Genomic DNA, 24,095 nt, shown 5'->3' on the forward strand with positions numbered 1-24,095 from the left:
ATGTGAAAAATCGCAAAAAGAAATGACCGTTGAAAGGACCGACTCAGCATATAGAAAAGTGATAACAACCTTCAGCGGAGTTAAAAGCAAGGAATGTGACATTAAAAGTGCAATTGAAATTCCACTGTTAAATGCAGAAGAGAGAGCGGATAGGTGGAAAGAGTACATTGAAGGCCTCGATAGGGGGGGGAGGACTTCTCTGGCGTGATAGAAGAAGAAACAGGAGTTGATAGGGAAGACGTAGGGCATCCAGTATTTGAACTAGTACTCCAAAGAACTTTGGAAGACTCAAGATCATATAAGGCAGAAGGGATAGATAAGATATCTAAAGGCAGAAGGGATAGATAAGATATCTAAGATCATTTGAGAAAGTGGTAACAAAACGGCTATTCGCGTTGGTGTGTAGAATGTTTGAGACTGGCCGTATACCATCAGACTTTCGGAAAAACTTCTTCCACACAGTTCCGTACATAGCAAGAGCCGACAAGTGCGATCGACAATCGGCTTAACAATTCAAGCAACCAAGTTGCTAACAAGGATGATATACAGAAGAATGGTAAAGAAAACTGAGGATGTGTTAGATGACGATGAGTTTGGCTTTAGAAAAGGTAATGGCAGCCGAGAGGCAATTCTGACGTTGCGGTTGGTAATGGAGGCAAGACTAAAGAAAAATCAAGACACGTTCATAGGATTTGTCGACCTGGAAAAAGCGTTCGACAGTGTAAAATGGTGCAAGATCTTCGAAATTCTGATAAAAATAGGGGTAAGCTATAAGAAGAGACGGGTGATATACAATATGTACAAGAGCGAAGAGTGGACGACCAAGAACGAAATGCTCGGATTAAAAAGGGTGTAAGAAAGGGTGTTGTCTTTCCCCCCTACTGTTCGATCTATACATCGAAGACGCAGTGATGGAATTAAAAGAAAGGTTCAGGAATGGAATTAAAATTCAAGGTGAGAGGATATCAATAATACGATTCTCTGATGACGTTGCTATCCTGAGTGAAAGTGATGAAGAGTACATGATATGATGAATGCAATGAACAATCTAATGTGTACATAATATGGGTTGAGAAGCTGCAGAAATGGGAACAGCGAGAAACTTAACATCATGACTGATGGTCACAAAGTAGATGAAGTTAAGGAATTCTGTTACCTAGGTAGCAAAATAACCAATGACGGACGGAGCAAGGAGGACATCAAAAGCAGACTAGCACCGGCAAAAAGGGGATTCCTGGTCAAGAGAAGTCTACTAGTATCAAACAAAGTGCTTAATTTGAGGAAGAAATTTCTGAGAATGTATGTTTGGATTACAGCTTTGTATGTTAGTGAGACATGGACTGTAGTAAAACTGGAACATGAGAGAATCAAAGTATTTGAGATTTGGTGCTACAGAAGAGGCGGTTCTCCGCAGAGTCGAGGAGAAAAGGAATATCTGGAAAACACTGACAAGAAGAAGGGACAGGGTGATAGCACATCTGGTAAAACATCAGGGAATAACTTCTTTGGTACTACAGGGACCAGAAGAAGATCAAAACTGTGATGGAAGACAGAGAGTGGAATGCATGCAGCCAATAATTGAGGACGTACGTTGTAGGTGAAATGAGATGAAAAGGTCGGCACAGGAGAGGGAATCGGAGCGGGTCGGATCAAATCAGTCAGAAGACTGATGACTCAGAATAAAAAAAAAAAATAATGTACTAACACAAGATGGCGCACAATTGATGGAAGTCCAAGCCAGCCCTATACACACTGTATCGGCTACAGATCTGGCGATCTTGCTGGGCGCGTGTGTACCTCAGCGTCACGCAGACAGCCCAGAAAGACGAGTGCAGTATACGGACGAGCACAGACCTGTTGAAAATAATTTCAGACTCCTGCTATAACTCACAGAATGTACGGTCTTTAATTCCTGCTGACTTCGAGCATCGTGTCCTGTTGAGTCGATGGCTGCGACAGCGCTGCGTGGTCGATTGTCGCTTCCGCCTCTTCTGTAGCACCAAGTGTTTTTTAAACACTTATTTTTCTCGTATGGGACCTGCTTGACCAGGGAAAAGTATTCAGTAGCCGCAGTAGCCCCGAAAGGGTGTAGAATGCTGTTTTATATATTTCATATTGCAGCTCGTGGGTAACAACAGTTAAGCGACTTTACTTAACAGAATTCGAAAACCAGATGGCATGACATTCTCACCCGAGCACTTACTATCCCCACTTATCGGCACGGATTCTCCAACCATGCGAGAGCATTACTTATTGACGTAGTTGACTGCGTTTAAAAACTTTCGTGTAAGATTCATAGGTTCTGTGTTTCTTTGGGATCAGTCACGCGCTTACGAATTGGAGCAACCTGGATGTAACAGTAACGCACTGGGATATTTACGCAACACAGGGTTACACCTTCCGTATTTTTTAAACACTAACTAAATAGTTGAAATAAGTCTTTAGGACTATTATTTTGAAAACTATGATAATAACCCGTTACCCTAAAGGCGTGCGTAAGAAAGCGCACTTCACTTCGCAAAAGTTAGAGATCGGGATGTGATAAAGATACGATCTTTTAAAATACGTCACTGACTTTGATCGTTCCCGTAATCAAATAATTTCTTCCATCGATAAACTACAAATTTTCTATCTTCTTTATGAGTTAAAACCTGATAAAATTAAATCCACAAGATTGTATTATGTTGTGAATAACTTACATAAAACCAAAATCGCAAGGACAGCAGCTCTCCTTTTGTATAATTCAGGGATTACGTCGAACACAGATAGTTCTCACGATCAAATGAGCGATGATGACTATTACGTAACAGCTGTTACTATTTTTCAACAAAATGATATTAAATTAAATCTCTGGCTGCAAATTAGCACCTTGGCTCTCGTGTTATCTACCGCTTGGTCTTTAGTGATTCCTCTCAGAAAAAATATTAAATAATTCAGTAAATAATTAACTCAATCACAGGCATTATATATGACTGGTATCTTCTTTCGATTGAATTAGAACCCGTAAATTCAATTAAACATTTACTCAACTTTTTATTAATGAAGAGCCGACTATTCTTTTTAATTTACTTTATTGCAACTGGGTTCTTTTCCGATCAATTCATTTTCATCTTTTAATATTTAGCGACTGTAACTTTTGCTTGCTGCATATAACAGTGAGTTCTCTTTTATTATTGATTTTCACTTTGAAATTATTTTTAATACCTTTCTCTCAAATAAAACTTTCTCAGCTTTAAAGGTATGGTTGAAAGGAGCAGACGTACACTTCTTTCTCAGTTTACACTTGAGTATGAATCTCGTTTACTGGTTTATTTGTTTCTTCAAACACAATACACGAAACATCTTATCTGAACGAGTTCCCGTAATCCCATAAAGAGAGTTACAATGAAATATGCGCTGCTTTGCCGCTACCACTTCTGGCCTTAAGCTTAACAAACTGTGGAAAAATATCCCTCTTTCGGCGTTGGCGCTACTCAGAAGCTTTCTCTTTAACTAACATCAAGTAGATGTGGGTCACGCATAACAATATTTCCAAGTGCACGATATCGCCAGTTTGAGTCTAATTAATGGTTCCTGCGAACATAACATTAAAACTCAAAATTACTGGTGTTGGCAGACTGTAAACAGTTGTTTAGCGGTATTGTAAACCTGAATCCCGCAACATAACCACAATAGAGCCTGCGTTGAATGAAACCAGTGACACGTTCGCTGCTTGCTGCAAATCCACACCCATAACTAGCTACTGAGACGCTACCTTGCTCAGTGCTACTCTCCACAAGCCATTGTGGGATGACCTCGTCCGTACGAGAGAGTTGCACACACAGAAGCACTATTCAGCTGGAACTCAATAGGTGCTACGCGGATTAAAACCAATATCCTCAACACGTAAGCTTTCCACATAGTATTGGTCACAATAGCCTTTCCTAGTAAACAATCCGAAATGAATTTCACTATAAAATATTTTCTTACACTGATCAAGATCTTCTGATGATTTCCCCATTTATCGTGCATATCTCTTCATTCACTTCTGCTCTCCATGGAACTTAAAATTATTCCTGCAATCGGAACGAACTCGAACAAACTGCCTGTTGACTCGTGTCTCGGGTTCTTCAGCCGACGTTTGATTGATGATTTTTCTGACGTTTCGCCAGCATGAGTGGCTGGCATTGTCAAAGCTTCACTCTCCATTGCTGGTGATGGACTGCAGCACGGAGGGTGAAACTTTGACATTACCAACCACTCATGCTGGCGAAACGTCAGAAAAATCATCAAATAAATGTCGGCTGAAGAAACCGAGACAGGAGTCAACAGGCAGTTTGTAACAAGTGGCCACGAAAGCCTAAACAATTTTATACTTCGAACAATTAAGCAGCAATGCATTAACAGTAAACTACAGTCCGATGAACGCGAATTCAGTTTGAGATTTCAACCACAAAAATATGAGAACTCGATCCCAACTTGGTGAGAACTAGATGAGAACTAGCCTATTAGATGTATACAGAACCCATTCGGTACCATTAAAACAGATAAACGAGCGATAACTTTGTCATCTTTAATAATTTAACTATTACTGCATTCGGCGTTCGGTGACACATCCAGCGTTGTGTAGCTATTCTTTGCCGCTTTCGAAACTGGCTAGCTGACGGTGCGATATGAATCTCTTTGCCGCTATCGAAGCAGATTAGTTTGCGGTGGTCGTTACGCCGATTGACAGCACCGCGTGTCCCTCTACTTACTTCTACAACTTGTAACAACAAAATATAAGACACACAAATTAATAATAAAGAAACACAATTCTCAAGATCCATTGCTATAGACAGATACATTCGCATATGATTTGAGGTGACGTCTTATGTTGCCCGTAATAACGGTCAAACTTTTTGACACGTTACATGGATCGTCCCCCCCATGAACCATGGACCTTGCGGTTGGTGGGCAGGCTTGCGTGCCTCAGCGATACAGGTAGCCGTACCGTAGGTGCAACCACAACGGAGGGGTATCTGTTGAGAGGCCAGACAAACGTGTAGTTCCTGAAGAGGGCAGCAGCCTTTTCAATAGTTGCAGGGGCAACAGTCTGGATGATTGACTGATGTGGCCTTGTAACAATAACCAAAATGGCCTTGCTGTGCTGGTACTGCGAATGGCTCAAAGCAAGGGGAAACTACAGCCGTAATTTTTCCCGAGGACATGCAGCTTTACTGTATGGTTAAATTATGATGTCGTCCTCTTGGGTAAAATATTCCGGAGGTAAAATAGTCCCCATTCGGATCTCCGGGCGGGGACTACACAGGAGGACGTTGTTATCAGGAGAAAGAAAACTGGCGTTCTACGGGCCGGAGCGTGGAATCTAAGATCCCTTAATCGGGCAGGTAGCTTAGAAAATTTAAAAAAGGAAATGGATAGGTTAAAGTTAGATATAGTGGGAATTAGTGACGTTCGGTGGCAGGAGGAACAAGACTTCTGGTCAGGTGAATGCATGGTTATTAATACAAAATCAAACAGGGGCAGTGCAGGAGTAGGTTTAATAATGAATAAAAAAAAAGAAATAGGAATGTGAGTAAGCTACTACAAACAGCATAGTGAACGCACTATTGTGGCCAAGATAGGAAGTCCACACCTACCACGGTAACACAGTTTTATATGCCAACTAGTTCCGCAGATGGCGAAGAGATTGATGAAATGTATGATGAGATTTAAGAAATTATTCAGATAATGAAGCGAATCAGAAGGATGTAGGCTGCAGTACGTCCTAGGAGTTGAAGCAGGTTGCACAGGATAGAGTAGCATGGAGAGCTGCATCAAACCAGTCTCAGGACTGAAGACCACAACAACAACAGTGAAGGAAGACGAAAATTTAATAGTCATGGGTGACTGAAATTCGATGGTAGGAAAAGGAAGAGAAGGAAACGTAATAGGTGAATATGGAATGGGGGTAAGGAATGAAAGAGAAATCCGCCTGGTAGAATTTTGCACAGAGCATAACTTAATCATAGCTAACACTTGGTTCAAGAATCATGAAAGAAGGTTGTATACATGGAAGAAGCCTGGAGATACTGGAAGGTTTCAGAGACATTATATAATGGTAAGATAGAGATTTAGGAACCAGGTTTTAAATTGTAAGACATTTCCAGGGGCAGAAGTGGACTCTGACCACAATCTATTGGTTATGAACTGTAGATTAAAACTGAAGAAACTGCTAAAAATGGGAATTTAAGGAGATGGGACCTGGATAAACTGATAGAACCGGAGGTTATAGAGAGTTTCAGGGAGAGCATTAGGGAACGACTGACAAGAATGGGGGAAATAAATACAGTAGAAGATGAATGGTGTAGCTTTGAGAGATAAAATAGTGAAGGTAGCACAGGATCAAGTAGGTAAAAAGACGAGGGCTAATAGAAATCCTTGGGTAACAGAAGAGATATTGAATTTAATTTATGAAAGGAGAAAATAGAAAAATGCAGTAAATGAAGCAGACAAAAAGGAATACAAACGTCTCAAAAATTAGATCTACAGGAAGTGAAAAATTTTATTGATACTGCCTACAGGAAAATTAAAGAGACCCTTGGAGAAAAGAGAACCACTTGTATAAATATCAAGAGCTCAGATGGAAACCCAGTTCTAAGCAAAGAACGGAAAGCAGAAAGGTGGAAGGAGTATATAGAGGGTCTATACAAGGGCGATGTTCTTGAGAACAATATTATGTAAATGGAAGAGGATGTAGATGAAGATGAAATGGGAGACATGACACCGCGTGAAGAGTTTGTCAGAGCACTGAAAGACCTAAGTCGAAACAAGGCCACTGGAGTAGACAACATTCCGTTAGAACTACTGACGGCCTTGGGAGAGCCAGCCCTGACAAAACTATATCATCTGGTGATCAAGATGTATCAGACAGGCGAAATACCCTCAGTCTTAAAGAAGAATATCATAATTCCAATCCCAAAGAAAGGAGGTGTTGACAGATGTGAAAATTACCGAACTATCAGTTTAATAAGCCACGGCTGCAAAATACGAACACTATTTCTTTACAGACGAATGGAAAAACAGGTAGAAACCGATCTCGAGGAAGAGCAGTTTGGATTCCGTAGAAATGTTGGAACTCGTGAGGCAATACTGACCCTAGGCTTATCTTAGAAAATAGACCAAGGAAAGGCAAACTTACGTTTCTAGCATTTGTAGACTTAGAGAAAGCTTTTGATAATGTTGACTAGAATACTCTCTTTCAAATTCTGAAGGTGACAGGGGTAAAATACAGGGAGCGAAAGGCTATTTACAATTTGTACAGAAACCAGATGGCGGTTATAAGAGTCGAGGGGCATGAAAGGGAAGCAATGGTTGGGAAGGGAGTGAGACATGTTTGTAGCCTATCCCCGATGTTATTCAATCTGTATATTGAGCAAGCAGCAAAGGTAACAAAAGAAAAATTCGGAGTAGGAATTAAAATCCATGGGGAAGAAATAAAAACTTCGAGGTTCGTCGATGACATTGTAATTCTGTCAGAGACAGCAAAAGATCTGGAAGAGCAGCTGAATGGAATGGACAGTGTCTTGAAAGGAGGATATAAGATGAACATCAGCAAAAGCAAAACGAGGATAATGGAATGTAGTCCAATTAAATCAGGTGATACTGAGAGAATTAGATTAGGAAATGAGACGCTTAAAGTAGTAAATGAGTTTTGCTATTTGGGAAGCAAAATAACTGATGATGGTCGAAGCAGAGAGGATATAAAATGTAGACTGGGAATGGCAAGGAAAGCGTTTCTGAAGAAGAGAAATTTGTTAACATCGAGCATAGATTTAAGTGTCAGTAAGTCGTTTCTGAAAGTATTTGTATGGAGTGTAGCCATGTATGGAAGTGAATCGTGGAAGATAAATAGTTTGGACAAGACGAGACTAGAGGCTTTCGAAATGTGGTGCTACAGAAGAATGCTGAAGATTTGATGGGTAGATCATATAACTAATGTGGAGGTATTGAGTAGAATTGGGGAGAAGAGAAATTTGTGGCACAACTTGACTAGAAGAGTAGATCAGTTAGTAGGGCATAATCTGAGGCATCAAGGGATCGCCAATTTAGTACGTGAGGGCAGCGTTTAGGGTAAAAAACCGTAGATGGAGACCAAGAGATGAATACACTAAACGGATTCAGAAGGATATAGGTTGCAGTAGGTACTGGGAGAAGAAGAAGCTTGCACAGGATAGAGTAGCATGGAGAGCTGCATCAAACCAGTCTCTGGAGTGAATACCACCATAACATACCTTATATGCCATTTAAAGTGGATTCGCAGTGTTTAGAATATGTCCAGCATATGTAGACAATTGTGCTATTCTTTTCGCTGTTTGTATGATGCAACAAGCAACTGTGACAAACTTGCTTATGGACACAGCCTGCTGCACGAGGTGGTTTATGTTTTTAAATGTTTTAGCAATGGCAAACCTTTTATAATATATTATTTTTATACACTTGACATCTTGCGAGTGAGGTCAGCGTAAAATGAACGTGTTTTACAACAAAAGATTTTAAGGTGTGTAAATGTACAGGCCCAGTTCCCGTTTTTATGACACCAGTCTAAAACCTAACATCTGAACATCTTACATCTTAATTTTTGAGATATATTTCATGTATATGCACTTTCCTACATACCTGAAGATGACAGCATCGTCTGTTGAAAACGGTTGTCTCAAATTAAAAATATTATGCGATCTTGGCTGTTGAATGGTTTTTTAACAATTAAACAGATCACGATTCAGTTCTCGCAAAATGAGAAAATTCAATCAATATCTGGCATGTATTCATCTTTCGTCGTCTTTACGATAGAGGAACAAGTATGCAGAAATGAGAGTAGCACATACTGCCGTATGAAATGAACGGTTGTGACAGCACCATTGTGTAAGTAAACACGGGTACCCGTGGCTTTAACGATCCTGTCGCAAGCCGTCGTTGCGCCCCCGGTGGCCCCTGTACGTTTATTGCCACGTCTGTCAGTCTGTTGTAGATTTCATCGATCACCACAGATAGGACGCTATCAGTTGCTCGTAAACACTCGCGTTGTTTCCACCACAAGTGTCTCATTTTCTCTCTGCCTCTGCAGTTTTCGTTATCTCTTGTTTACACTAAAACTGAATTCTTAATTGCGAGTTACGTTACCAGTTGTTACCATTAAACAAATTCTTGACCCTTGTTGTTTATGAATACCAAAGAGAGAGGGTTATTGTAAATGAAGACAACAGAAGTGTGATGCATATTAAAAGAATTGGAAAGAACAAACAACCCTTCGGAAATTCAAATCCTTTATCAACAAACAACCATCTGAATATGCTGGCTGATTCAGCTGCCCCTACCGCTGTCAGTTTATGAAACCCGTAATGTTATATATGGCCTTCAAAAACCACACACGAGATTTTCATATCCTCTCGCTCCCTACGCGCAAACTATTAGTCGCACAGAAAAAAATGAACGGGACCTTTTTTTGTAGGAAATTTAATGCAGTTAAATTATGTATTAGAATGTGTTTCCGCTGGAGGTGACCTTTTACGAGTTACTCAAAAAAACGTCCATAACTGATCTTCAAATGCACCTCCACCGCCACGCTCATTCCCCCCCCCCCCCCCCCCACACTTATTACTCGCCAGCCAGGACTTCTAGTACGTTGTTCTTGGTACTCCTTCCTATCATTGTACAAACATTTCTGGCTTCATGAACTATTCCCGATATTCGACCTTTTTCCTTCTCTGTTGACTGGGCTATTATATTACCAGCTTAGTCGGCTACTTCATTACATTATTAATTTAGGTGCCCGTGAGGGTGATGAAAGAAAAACGACTTTTGTAAATGTTACACTAAAACTAATTACTTCGACAAGTCGTTTCAGCCTTGCTACAAAAAATATGAAAAGAGAATTACTTACGATCAGTTACATGGCTCCGATGTGAGAGCCATCTAGTGTCTGCAACACGCCATACGAAAGTTAACTTTGCAGTTTTGCCAGTTTACCTTATGCGCCATGTGGATTCGCACTGTTTAGAATATGTCTAGCTTATGTAGATAGTTGTCCTATCATGTACCGTGCTTGTATGATGCAACAAGCAACTGTAAGCAATACGTATATGGACGTAGCCTGTTGCACAAGGTGCTTTACGTTTTTAACTATTTTAGCTATGGCAAACGTTTTATAATGTGCTATTTATGTCCACTTGACATCCTGTGCGTTAGGTCAGCGTAAAATGAACAAGCACAGTACTTTCGTTGTCAGAAGGTCTGACGAATGCAACGATGTAACTGTTTATTTTACGCTATTAAAATTCACCAAATTGTTAGGTAAAATTTACATAAATGTCAATTTTACAATTTGTAAATCCTCGATTAAGGCGGTGGCGTAATAAAACCAGTCACTGAAGACCAAAGAAGGCCGAATGTTGGAAGCAATTCTTGCAGTCGAAGTTTTTGTACAGTGATACGAGGGATTGCCATGGACAACAAACTAGAAATCGTGACCGGTGGGGACTGAATGTGGGAGTGGAGATGTGTTTGAAGGTAAGTTTTGTGCGTTTTTCTAGAATAACTCAAAAACTACGGCCTCTAGCAAAACCGTAACCCGGTACATTATTTAAATGCATCGAATTTCCTACAAAAAAGCTTCTTTTTACTTTTTCTGTAGAATTTGCGTGTAGCGGACGAGAGAATATGAAACTCCAGAGCGTAGTTTCTGAAGGCCCGATATAACACCACGGTTACATAAACCGACAGCGGTTGTGGGCAGCTGATTCACCCTGTATCAACAACAATGAAATCTACATAGGAGGTGCTTAACATTGTAGTGAAGGGTGAATCAAAAAATTCAAAATTTTAAAAGAATTAGTAAATCTAAACCATTTAAATTACTCTAGATGCTACAAAAACATTAATTACAGAAAGGAACATTCCGAATTTGGCAAGCTGACTCTCTTCCAACTTCTGAGTGTTCATTTCAATTTATTCAAAGTTATATATATGCGCACTGAAGCAACGAACAAAAATTTGTACCAAGGCCGAGATTCAAAGCAGATGCACTAACCACTATGCAACCGTGGCACAGTGACCTTGCATAACTGCACGGACAATCGTACCACGCCGCCCTCCTCGATACAAATTCCCAGTCACTCTTCAGCCGGTTCCCTTTTCATCCTAAACTCGTTTAGCACTGCAGAGGCTCTCCAACTGTGTTGGAATAAAACCTCAGCATAGAACAAAATGAGGGATCCTGCCTGAAACCCAGGCATAGGTGCTTTAATCAAATGAAACTATGTGGCTCCAGAGACCTTTTCGAGTCTCAAGTGTCCATATGTATATAGGCAGAGTGAAGAGACGAATGAAGGCTGGGATTCGAACCCGCGTCTCCTTCTCATTTTTTAAAAAAAATTTCCTTCTTTTGGCTCGCCATTGTTCGTTCTGTTTAGGTTGTGGCGGAGGCCACATGACACCCGTTCAGGTTCAGTGTTGATCCTTTCACTCAGTTTATTTACTTCAGGGAGCAGCCAGCCCTCTGACCAAACACACCGATGTACCGTGCCAGTGTCACTAGACAGATGTGCGAAACATTACACCACCCGTGCACAGTGCCTACGCATAGCTGTACGATTAAAACACCTATGCCTTGGTTTCAGGCGGGATTCCCTAATTCGTCTGATACTGAGGTGCAATTCCATTACAGATGCAGAGCACCCCCAATGCTGTTTGAGTTTACGGGGGTTACCAAGCGGGATGAGGTGCAAATTGGAATCTGGATCGAGAAAGGAGGCACCCTAGGATAGTCTGCACAATGCCGCAAAGCAAGGGTGCCAGCGTAGCGTAGTAGTCAGCACATCTGCCCACTGAGCAGGCGAGCCGAGTTCGAAACCCAGCATTGGTATAAATTTTCATTAGTTGCTTCAGTCTGCTATTATACATCGAAGATGTTTGAGTCTTGAAAATGTCTCTGGAACCACATGGATTCATTTGAGAATCAAAGTAATTAGCATAGTGAACAGAAAGAAGTCACTGGGTGTCGTGTCTCTAGAATATGACTAGGTAGGCAAAATTCGACAGCCTAGAGAAGCAGCATGTGTGACTGTGTCCTGTGCGTCATGAGCTCGAACACTGTTGAGGTACAAAAACATCCCCGTGTACATCTTCCTGTGATGATTCACCTTGACATTATCCCTTAACATCGCCATATATTTTGGTAAAACTGAAATGTTGTGTGCGCAGTGTGCTGGTGAAGTGCTGGGACTCGACAGTGGAGCGTGCCAACTGCTTACCAAACTTACGTATTCAACACAGAAACTTTATAGAAGCGACTGTATGCCTTGTACATTCAACCAACAAATTGCGCTAGTAACAGCCACTGAATCTCTCGATATCTCAACAGTGAGGTAAACACAAATAAGAGCAGCTCTCATTTAATCATTAGTTACGAAAATGAATTACATTTCCTACAGCACACACGGAATGTTCCAGGTAGTGGCACCTGTTTTACGGTGGAACACCGCCACAGTGATAGCACAATTTAGCTACGCAAGCGGGTCAATTTTGTTTTTAACACTTTGGCGACCGACGACTCCACAGTGGTGTCGTGCGCGAAATAGCGGTCAACGGCCAGAGACACCACAGTCGTGTGGTGTGCATAGTATCGCTAAGTGGCCGGTGACAGCACTTTAGTATCTTTTTCGTTGTTTAGTGGTTTGTTTAGGTAACAATAAGTTACACACGTCAACAATTTTTTTGTTTTTATAAGTACTTGCGCACTTTCATCGTGGCAGTCGAAAGAGACGATACGATTATTTACCATGAATGCGCGGACGTCTTGTCTGACGTTTCAGACGACTTGGCCAACTGGAAAGAAGACATTGGATATCAAAAAAATGAAAGTGAAGCAGAATTGTCGGAAGATAGTGAAATACGTCCAAGAAGAATTCGGCGAACGCTACGGTTGCCAACTGATTCGGATGAATCAGACGAAGAAGACTGACTATGATTTACTGAAGACCAATAATAAATTTGAAAGATCTCCAGGTCCTCACATATTTCCCGAAGATACACAGAGCGTCTTGGATATCGTAGAATTATATATTTGGAACGATCTATCTGAATATATTAGCAACGAAAGCAACAAGTATTACAGTCAAAATTGCAATAAAAGGAGACTGGGTTTTAAAAAAAATGCCAAATTTGTCGACGTTACTGGACCCGAACTTAGAAAATGGCTTGCGCTTGCTATCCTTATGGGAATTGTAAAAAAAATCAAGGATCGATGATTACTGGTCAACGAATCCGTTGAGACACACCGATATTTCGAAAACGATGTCCCGCAACCGATTCAGACAAATACTATGATTTTCACATTTTTCAGACAACAACAATAATTCGTAATTGATTATTTTTCTAAAAAGTTTAAAGAAACGTTTAATCTAAGTGAAAACATCTCAGCTAATGAAGGAATGATACCGTGGCGAGGACAGTTAAATTTTAAAGTTTACAATCCTTCGAAAATTACGAAATATGGCATGCTCATTCGGATGCTGTGTGATTCAAGTACCGGATACATTTCCTCATTCAAGATACATTCGAGCGCTGGACACCCCTTCGCGAAAACAGTGATGTAACTATTAACATCTTCTTATGGAAAGTGGCATCATTTCTACATGGATAACTATTATAACAGTGTAGAACTTTCAGAGAAGTTACTTGAAAAGAAAATTCGAGTTTGTGGAACGATACGGCAAAATAGAGGATTTCCGGAAAAATTAAAGCGCGCAGAAGTCACTGTGTTTGAATCTTGTCATCAACGGAAAGGTGACAAGCGGCCGGCGACAAGCCAATTAAACCGAATTAGCGCTGCCGGCGCCAAGCGAATAAATTTGTACGAGACGTGCGGACGGCAAAGTGTTAAGTTAGGACCGCTTGGCCAGGACAGCTGTAGGACAAATTACAAAAGCAAAAACGCTCCTAAGCTTCAACGTATGAGTTTATTTTTCTCATATCTGTACCACAATTATATAATTTAGACGTTGATGTACGCAAAATTATAACAAATGACTGCTTTAATGAAGCTCAGTTGGTACGGAATGTACTGTTAACAACTGGTAGGTATCTCAAATCGTATGGAAAACTGCTACGAATCCGCGATTAGCTTTCCAAATCTGTGAAGCTCACAAACACAAGATAAAAAAAAGATAGGTAATAGCAAGCAAACTTACTCGTCCCCCTGCAGTAGGACTACGTCAGATGGGTAGCTATAATGATTCGAGCTTTGGGCCTCAAAGTGGTCCACCATTCTGTCTGTCTGAATCGGAGAGAATGACGTGTTTATGAGTTTTACAGAAACCATGGCCCACCCTTGGTGATGAAGATCGGCTAACTACCTGCTGCTGATTAACTCAAAGCATTCCGGGAAGGCATTCCTATCTGTGGTGTAGCGGTCGTGGGACTTAGGAAACTTCGCCGATGCAGGGAGCTGTTTTGCGGTCAGCATCCACTATCCGAAGGACTTCAGCCAACGGAAGGCAAGCTGTCTACAATCTGGCTGGGGAAGGCGCACTGTCACGGCCTCCTAACCACCTAGACGACATCGGTCATCGTCCTGGTCGATCCCTTGGAGATAACCGGGGCATTGTTGCTCGGCAACGAACATCTGGTGTCAGCTACTGCACCCAAACGCACGACATGGGGACGGCGCAGCCGGGAAGACATCATGAGCGGGCCACGCTCGTTCTTCATTGCTGGAGGCTCGCACGGCGTGGCTTTCTTGTGCGGTTCTCGACTTCGCGACCCAGAACAACGGATGTCACCAGCGGATCGGAACTTCAGCGCATTCCGCGATCGGCTGCGTCTGTAAGGGCACAGTGCAGCCGTGAGGTTGGCTGGAGTGCTGTACAAGTCTGCTTGAACGACTGTCAATACTACCAGTGTTTCACTGTACGCTCCTATGTAAATCTGCGTCCGACGTCACCCATCGTGACGCTTAACAGTCCGGGATGGGCTACAATCGTTTGAGATGTGAATGTGGAGCAGAATGGAGAGGATAAGCTGGATGGAAAGAGCAAGTAACGAAGGAGTTGGTTGGTTGGTTGGTGGCACTGAAGGGACCAGACTACTAGGGCCATCTGTCACTTTTTCCATGAACTTGAAACTCCCACAAGGAACAAAAACAAGCAATGGAGATGAGGAGAGACGACACAGGACAAGCAAGACACAGACAAAGACCAGACAAAAGGAATTAAAATCACACCGAGTGTGACAGTGGTTGGCCGACCATAGAAACAAAAAAGGAGAAGCCAACCACCAAGAAATGCACTAAAAACCCCAGTCTAAAATCGTAGGCCAAAGGCCAGACTCAACACAAGAAAAGGACGAACACTTAGATCAAGTGATAAAAACCCGCTGCACGAATAAAACGCAAAACTAAATCTGCCATCGCAACGTCATCCGATAAAAGGAGTGTTGGTGAGAGAAGAAGTTATAAGAGAAAGGAGGGACTGCATGGGACATTGTATGGGACGACACAGCCTGCTACCAGACGATTTGGAAGGATTAGTTTGTGGTAGAAGGTTGAGAGGAAGGAGGAGATACAAGATGATAGACGACGTCATTACGCAGGTCTGGATGGCAGAAGACTGGAGAGAATGGAGAGTTAGCACGTAAAAATCTGCCTTTGGGCAGTACACTGATCATGGTCATCACAATTTGTCATGGAGATACCAAGACATTGCGCGACTGAAATTTTCCTTGCTGTTGGCTACTACTGTACCTCATTATTTCCAGCTTGAGCTGATAAACGTACTACACGCGCAAACAAAGTTGACACTCCGCGCGGTAGCTGATGGGAGCGACAGTAAAGGCATTTCCCATTTATAGTCGCCCCTCTCAGCCACGCGCTGAGTGTCAACGTCGTTTGCGCGAATAATACAGCGTAGCACCCAGCTCAAATGCCTGTTTGTCCAGTCCAGGTATTTACAAAACTTTTATAAAATGTCATCCCAAGAGCAATATTCTCGAATGCATAAACAAGCCGCTAAGTTATTTCAATGTTTACTTCATCACATGTGTGCGAACTTTTTTTTTCTGTTATGGAGTTGACAGTATTGTGTCAACGTTCCATTATAACAGATTTTAATCTGCGTGACTCCATAATTTATAATTAAATTTTCCCCAAGACATTGAAATCTGTCTTTCTCGTAGATAAAAATGAGACTTAAATGTATTGTAGAAAGTTTAATTATGAGATCTGTAAGATCACTTGTGGCACAGGACTTCCCCATTATGCCCAACGCCGGGGTGCTATTCCAGTGCCAGAGAGCCCTTGTAATAGTGACAATGTAAGAGAAAGTAAGCTGAAGATCTAAATTGAAGAGAGTGTTGGCGAGGGCACTCGATTTGGGTAGTTCGTGCAGCACTGTTGAGCATAGTACTGCAGTGATGTAATCGTCAGTATTTCTGCCTAGTAAGCAAGAAGACCTGGGTTCGAGGCCCGGCTATGGCATAAATTCTAATTCATTGCTTCAGCTTCCATCATTATCGTAGTAACTCCACATGTCTGACCGTATCAGGAGCCATAGCTCTGGATATATTATATTACTATTGTAAAATTGAAAGGTATATAAATTTATAAACATTATACCTTAATGCTAAATGCCTACACATTAAGCTTTTAGTAGTTCTGCTCAACGTATTAGCACTGTCTAATGTACTGGAATCGGTTATTATGAAAAGGTCATAAGTACATAAAACATGATTTTTAGATATTCAAAGAAAACTGTTTTATGCTTCAATGGTAGAAGATATGAAGTACTTGGACTTTTATACTCTGGTGTACCTGGAAACCATTAAATCTACATCTTCAAATCATCAATTTTTATTTTCACATTCTTCAAATTAATTTTTTTATCTTGGACTCCTGACCTTTTTGATCCAAATTAAAACAAATAATAGTACAACTATAGAATTTTGATAATTTATTAATAAACAAAAATTACAAATAGTATTTTATCATAATCATCATTACAGACAAGCATTGTTGCAACATTTTCTGTAGGTTTCATACATTTTCATCTTCTGGAGCAGTTGTAGGCCAAGTGAATAAATCAATATAAAAGTTTTTGTGCTCCTCTGGGATGTACTGTTCCAGTTTTTTATATCGTTTATCTTAACTTTGTTTATAGGACGTTTCACTCCGTGTGCTACGGTTGTTGGGAGTCTGATATTTGCTAGGTGTTTTAAAAGTCTGAAAGAATTTGAGTCAGTCCATCAATGAATTATCGGACTACTAATACCCGTGGGTTGTGGCTGTCCTACTTAAAACATATTGTACTGTGAAACATTGACGTTGACTTTCATTGAACTATCTTTTCCCTTTGTTTCTAAACTCTGGGAATTGCATTTAGAAAGATCTGCCCACCAGTCCTTATAGTTCTCAACAATGTTGTTGTCCTCAAGGTAGTTGAAATGAATGAGTTCTTTTTATTGGCAGAATGAAGAATAATCTCAATAGATTCATTCACGGTGTAAATTCAATCAGTGTGTCGTAACTTTCTTCTTATACCCCCAAACACCTTGTCACAAGGTAGAAAAGAGTGCCCCCGGATAGGAAAGCATTGAAACATTTTTTCATACACACAAGATGCAGGAATGTTTTGTCCATTGTAGTTAATGTACGCTTCTCCTCGTAATCTAGCCTTCTTTATCACGATATGTTTGTATTTATCATAATGCCATGTGCCTTTCGTCTTGTTATGGCTGTTACCATCTTCATTTGAGTCCACGCTCTCTTTTCTGATTAAATTGCCACTACCAATGAAAGATTAGACAACAATAATACAATATTTGTCTTACATGTGGTGCCAACAATAGATCATGAAATCGGTACTGGGTAAATTTGATTGTTGTTAATGTAGGGACATAAACCGTAGACTACTTCCGTTGATTTAAAAAATTATTACATAAAATTGATGAGAAGATGTAGTATGAAAACTTTATGAGTCCTGGACTCATGACATTTTCATACCAACTAAATATTTTGTCAACGATTTTTTTGGATTTAAAGGCAGAAGCTCAGGACGTTCTCAACACAGATACATGCGCCTACAGATGGAGAGTGCAATAGAGCTCAAATCTGAGTTTGTGAAAAATTGGACTCATGATCTTTTCATAATAACTGATTCAGACCGTATCACGAGTCATAGCTCTGGATATACACTCCTGGAAATTGAAATAAGAACACCGTGAATTCATTGTCCCAGGAAGGGGAAACTTTATTGACACATTCCTGGGGTCAGATACATCACATGATCACACTGACAGAACCACAGGCACTTAGACACAGGCAACAGAGCATGCACAATGTCGGCACTAGTACAGTGTATATCCACCTTTCGCAGCAATGCAGGCTGCTATTCTCCCATGGAGATGATCGTAGAGATGCTGGATGTAGTCCTGTGGAACGGCTTGCCATGCCATTTCCACCTGGCGCCTCAGTTGGACCAGCGTTCGTGCTGGACGTGCAGACCGCGTGAGACGACGCTTCATCCAGTCCCAAACATGCTCAATGGGGGACAGATCCCGAATCTTGCTGGCCAGGGTAGTTGACTTACACCTTCTAGAGCACGTTGGGTGGCACGGGATACATGCGGACGTGCATTGTCCTGTTGGAACAGCAAGTTCCCTTGCCGGTCTAGGAATGGTAGAACGATGGGTTCGATGACGGTTTGGATGTACCGTGCACTATTCAGTGTCCCCTCGACGATCACCAGTGGTGTACGGCCAGTGTAGGAGATCGCTCCCCACACCATGATGCCGGGTGTTGGCCCCGTGTGCCTCGGTCGTATGCGGTCCTGATTGTGGCGCTCACCTGCACGGCGCCAAACACGCATACGACCATCATTGGCACCAAGGCAGAAGCGACTCTCATCGCTGAAGACGACACGTCTCCATTCGTCCCTCCATTCACGCCTGTCGCGACACCACTGGAGGCGGGCTGCACGATGTAGGGGCGTGAGCGGAAGACGGCCTAACGGTGTGCGGGACCGTAGCCCAGCTTCATGGAGACGGTTGCGAATGGTCCTCGCCGATACCCCAGGAGCAACAGTGTCCCTAATTTGCTGGGAAGTGGCGGTGCGGTCCCCTACGGCACTGCGTAGGATCCTACGGTCTTGGCGTGCATCCGTGCGTCGCTGCGGTCCGGTCCCAGGTCGACGGGCACGTGCACCTTCCGCCGACCACTGGCGACAACATCGATGTACTGTGGAGACCTCACGCCCCACGTGTTGAGCAATTCGGCGGTACGTCCACCCGGCCTCCCGCATGCCCACTATACGCCCTCGCTCAAAGTCCGTCAACTGCACATACGGTTCACGTCCACGCTGTCGCGGCATGCTACCAGTGTCAGATACATCACATGATCACACTGACAGAACCACAGGCACATAGACACAGGCAACAGAGCATGCACAATGTCGGCACTAGTACAGTGTATATCCACCTTTCGCAGCAATGCAGGCTGCTATTCTCCCATGGAGACGATCGTAGAGATGCTGGATGTAGTCCTGTGGAACGGCTTGCCATGCCATTTCCACCTGGCGCCTCAGTTGGACCAGCGTTCGTGCTGGACGTGCAGACCGCGTGAGACGACGCTTCATCCAGTCCCAAACATGCTCAATGGGGGACAGATCCCGAATCTTGCTGGCCAGGGTAGTTGACTTACACCTTCTAGAGCACGTTGGGTGGCACGGGATACATGCGGACGTGCATTGTCCTGTTGGAACAGCAAGTTCCCTTGCCGGTCTAGGAATGGTAGAACGATGGGTTCGATGACGGTTTGGATGTACCGTGCACTATTCAGTGTCCCCTCGACGATCACCAGTGGTGTACGGCCAGTGTAGGAGATCGCTCCCCACACCATGATGCCGGGTGTTGGCCCCGTGTGCCTCGGTCGTATGCGGTCCTGATTGTGGCGCTCACCTGCACGGCGCCAAACACGCATACGACCATCATTGGCACCAAGGCAGAAGCGACTCTCATCGCTGAAGACGACACGTCTCCATTCGTCCCTCCATTCACGCCTGTCGCGACACCACTGGAGGCGGGCTGCACGATGTAGGGGCGTGAGCGGAAGACGGCCTAACGGTGTGCGGGACCGTAGCCCAGCTTCATGGAGACGGTTGCGAATGGTCCTCGCCGATACCCCAGGAGCAACAGTGTCCCTAATTTGCTGGGAAGTGGCGGTGCGGTCCCCTACGGCACTGCGTAGGATCCTACGGTCTTGGCGTGCATCCGTGCGTCGCTGCGGTCCGGTCCCAGGTCGACGGGCACGTGCACCTTCCGCCGACCACTGGCGACAACATCGATGTACTGTGGAGACCTCACGCCCCACGTGTTGAGCAATTCGGCGGTACGTCCACCCGGCCTCCCGCATGCCCACTATACGCCCTCGCTCAAAGTCCGTCAACTGCACATACGGTTCACGTCCACGCTGTCGCGGCATGCTACCAGTGTTAAAGACTGCGATGGAGCTCCGTATGCCACGGCAAACTGGCTGACACTGACGGCGGCGGTGCACAAATGCTGCGCAGCTAGCGCCATTCGACGGCCAACACCGCGGTTCCTGGTGTGTCCGCTGTGCCGTGCGTGTGATCATTGCTTGTACAGCCCTCCCGCAGTGTCCGGAGCAAGTATGGTGGGTCTGACACACCGGTGTCAATGTGTTCTTTTTTCCATTTCCAGGAGTGTATTACATTACTATTACAAAATTGAAAGGTAAATAAATTAATAAGCATTACACCTTATTGCTAAATGCCTACATATAAGGCTTTTAGTAGATCTGCTCAACGTATTAGCACTGTCTACTGTACTTCTTTAATCACATAATAAAAGTTATTGGTTGGGCATAAAAATAAAAAGAAAAAAATAAATATACGTAATAAAAAAGGGGTGCGATTTTCGCTCTTAGAAGTAGCAGTACTCTGTTGTAAACACTTCTTCCTAAGTTTCCCTCGTGTGTAGCTTTCAGCATATTGCCGTCCGACTTACACACCTGCTCGCTATAGTGCAGTGGTGGGGGCAGCCGGAGCGCTGACTAGACTCGCAGTGCGTGAGCGAGCTCAGGCCTTGTCCAGGCTTGGCAAGGAAGGTCTGATACCTGCGCACCGCTGTTCAACTTCTTCTTCATCAGCTCTGCATGTCGGCGACTTCTGTCCAACTCTGGCCAGAGGCGTCGCTATGGGAGTGTGTGTGTGGGAGGGATGGAGGCTGCACTGAGTACCAGCTTCATGGGATGACGAAACTTGCTGGGTTGTGTGGACGAGTTTCAGCGTTTCATTTCTGACTCTTAAGGAAGCTGGCAGGCTTTTGTATGCGTACGCGCATTTTACCGCTAAAACAGCGTGCAAACAAAAATTATTCTCAAGGGGTACTTTGAGAAAGAGACGTTAATAATCTTAGATTGATGTATAAATATTGTTTGCACAGGGGGCATTGTTAAGATAGCTTGTCATTCACTAAACTGTCTTTACGATTTGATTGTGCTGTGGAGGTTTTCATGCTGGTATTATTTTGTGGTAAGTACAGATTTGAGATTGTAAAATAATGCAAACAGATCCTTTATTATCGAAGGCTTCATTAATAATCAATTAAGTTGTCTTATTTATAATAATGTGTTTTACTTTTTTGTTAACATTCATAAAACATGCATACAAAATAATTAACGTAATACATTGCTTACTTAACCACTGGAATAAAAAAATTGCTTCCCCAATAAAAAATTATTTCATGTTTGTGTGTGGCTGCAGAGGTGGATGACAAGTCATGAGGGCTGTACAATAAGTAATGCAACGATTTTTTCCTGGAAAAGAGTTGGTTTTATTAAGGATTCCAGTAAGCCATATTATTCCCACTCTTTTGGCTACAAAACCCTGTTTTCAACATAATCCCCATTCAATGCGACAACCTTACGCCACCTTAGTGGCAGGACCTGTGTGTCCGCATAGTACCATTCTACTCGTCGACGTTGGAGCCAACATCTTGCTGCATCAATTGTTTCTCCGTCATCCACGTAATGTTTTCCGCGGAGTACATCCTTCACTGGGTCGAACAGAAGGACATCTGAAGGTGCGAGATCAGAGCTGTATGGTTGATGAAGAAGATCAGTCCAATGAAGTTTTGTGAGCTCCTCTCGCGTGCGCATACGTGCGTCGTCATGGAGGAGGAGGCGTTTCTTTGCATGTTTATGGTGACAAGCACACTCAAGTTCAAAAAAATGGTTCAAATGGCTCTAAGCACTATGGGACTTAACTGCTGAGGTCATCAGTCCCATAGAACTTAGAGCTACTTAAACATAACTAATCTAAGGACGTCACACACATCCATGCCCGAGGCAGGATTCGAACCTGCGACCGTAGCGGTCTCGCGGTTCCAAACTGAAGCGCCTAGAACCGCTCGGCCACCCCATCGGCCCACGCTCAAGTCATTCCTTCAATATCCTGAGGGTGGCACAACACACGTCCGAGTTGATCGCTGCTCCACGGAGGACATCAAAAGCAATAACCCCATAAGAGTTCCAGAAGATCGTCGCCATGACAGATTAAAGATGCCGCTTTGATCACTGTAGGAGTCACAGGTGTGTACTGCCCACCGACTACGGAAATCGAACAGGTTTCGTGATGTTGTGATGACGACAGATGCCTCCTCCAACGGCTCACGTTTCTGTCGTTCACAATCAGGTATCCGTAGACATTCTGCAAACGACTTTGAGTATCTGCGATAGTTTAGTTTTCCGCTAAAAGAAACTCAGTGACAGATGTCTGTTTGACAGTTTCTCCGTTACAGGCGCCATTTCGAAGGCTACTTACAACGCCTTCACCTATCAGAATTTCATGAAACTATAGGGGTTGAAGGAGGAATATTCCACGACATCCCAGAACAAATTCCGCATTTTTTCAACGCAATTGGCCCAGAGAAAAGTCTTGAATTGCTTATTGAACGTCCCTCGTAGTGTAGCTAATAATATCGGTTTTGGCGACGCAGTTTCAAAATTTGCAGCAGATAAAGGTCAGAAAGAAGAGATACTAAATTACATGTTAATGTTACCTATGACTAAGAATGTCTCTGGTTATCTGCATTGCTTCATTACTGCTCAGTTAAACTGTATTATTTATGAAGATGGGATTTACTTACTTGTTAACACTCACAAAACCTATTTACAAATTACGCTTTGCTTACTTAACCACATGTATCAAAAACTCTCTTAAAAATGGTCCAAATGGCTCTAAGCCCTATGGGACTTAACATCTGAGGTCATCAGTCCCCTAGACTTAGAACTACTTAAACCTAACTAACCTAAGGACATCACACACATCCATGTCCGAGGCAGGATTCGAACCTGCGATCGTAGCAGCAGCGCCGTTCCGGGCTGAAGCGCCTATAACCGCTCGGTCACAACGGCCGGCAAAAACACTATTCCTCAATAAAGAATTATTTGATGTTTGTGTGGGGTTGGAGGGGTGGAGGTGACAACTTAAATTTCCATATCGGGTACCAAAGAACTTAGCTACGCCACAGATTCTAGTTTCCTCCTAAGAAGAGTTGCGCTCTAGCAAAGGAACGGTTAAGCAGTTTTGGTACAGTACATAGATGACGTAGTAAATGGCAGGTTTACCTGTAGATTTGTTAGCACTGGCAGGAAAAGAAACATAAATAAATCTCTGGGAGAGAAAATAGAAATCTCTTTGTTTTCTTGTTTCTTTTGTTGCTTTGCACATAATTAGAACGGCACATCATTCAATGTTAATCTAGTATTATTTTATATTCTTACAACTTATAAATTACATTTTATAAGTATTAAACATTATTTGATCGTGCAACTTCTGTGCTTTTATGTAACCAAAGCAATTACTTTGATGCTAGTACAGTTTACATTTACAAACATAAAAAATGTGCATAATTATTGTTGTTATTTTGAACTCAATAGAACGTTCTTCATCATGATCAAAGGAAAGAGTTTCCTGTTATTATTGACAAATGCGAAAGTTCTGTTTGAATAATAGAAACATGTTTTATAAGAAGGTCATTCCGTAAGTCATAGGCACTATGACATG

The 24,095-nt window shown here is 42.7% G+C and overlaps 1 protein-coding gene across 2 annotated transcripts in view; it reads left to right on the forward strand.

The window, feature by feature from the left end:
* Positions 1–24,095, forward strand: part of LOC126239086 (uncharacterized) — a 138,003-nt gene that overhangs the window by 108,290 nt on the left and 5,618 nt on the right. The window lies entirely within an intron of this gene.

This window comes from Schistocerca nitens, chromosome 1 (genome assembly GCF_023898315.1).
Source record: "Schistocerca nitens isolate TAMUIC-IGC-003100 chromosome 1, iqSchNite1.1, whole genome shotgun sequence".
NCBI classification, from domain to species: Eukaryota; Metazoa; Arthropoda; class Insecta; order Orthoptera; family Acrididae; genus Schistocerca; species Schistocerca nitens.